We start from the raw sequence: 290 nt of genomic DNA on the forward strand, positions 1-290 counted from the left end.
CACACACACACACACACACACACACACACATCACATGTTCTTGATCCATTCATCCTTTGTAGGGTGGTCTGGGTTGTTTCTATCACCATGGCTATGGTGAACAGTGCAGCAGTGAACATGGGTGTACAAGTGTCTTTACTGTATACTGTCATAATAGTCTGGATCATCATTGTCATTTCTTCTTGTGAGAGTCTCCTGTTGAAAATGGACAGAGGTGAGAGGGCAAAATGATAGGCCCAAGGTTTGTGAAAGCGAGAGACATGTTAATGGGGAAACAGTGACAGAGAAGA

Source organism: Dipodomys merriami, unplaced genomic scaffold, assembly GCF_024711535.1.
Source record: "Dipodomys merriami isolate MVZ:Mamm:240054 unplaced genomic scaffold, mDipMer1.0.p SCAF_19, whole genome shotgun sequence".
Taxonomy (NCBI): Eukaryota; Metazoa; Chordata; class Mammalia; order Rodentia; family Heteromyidae; genus Dipodomys; species Dipodomys merriami.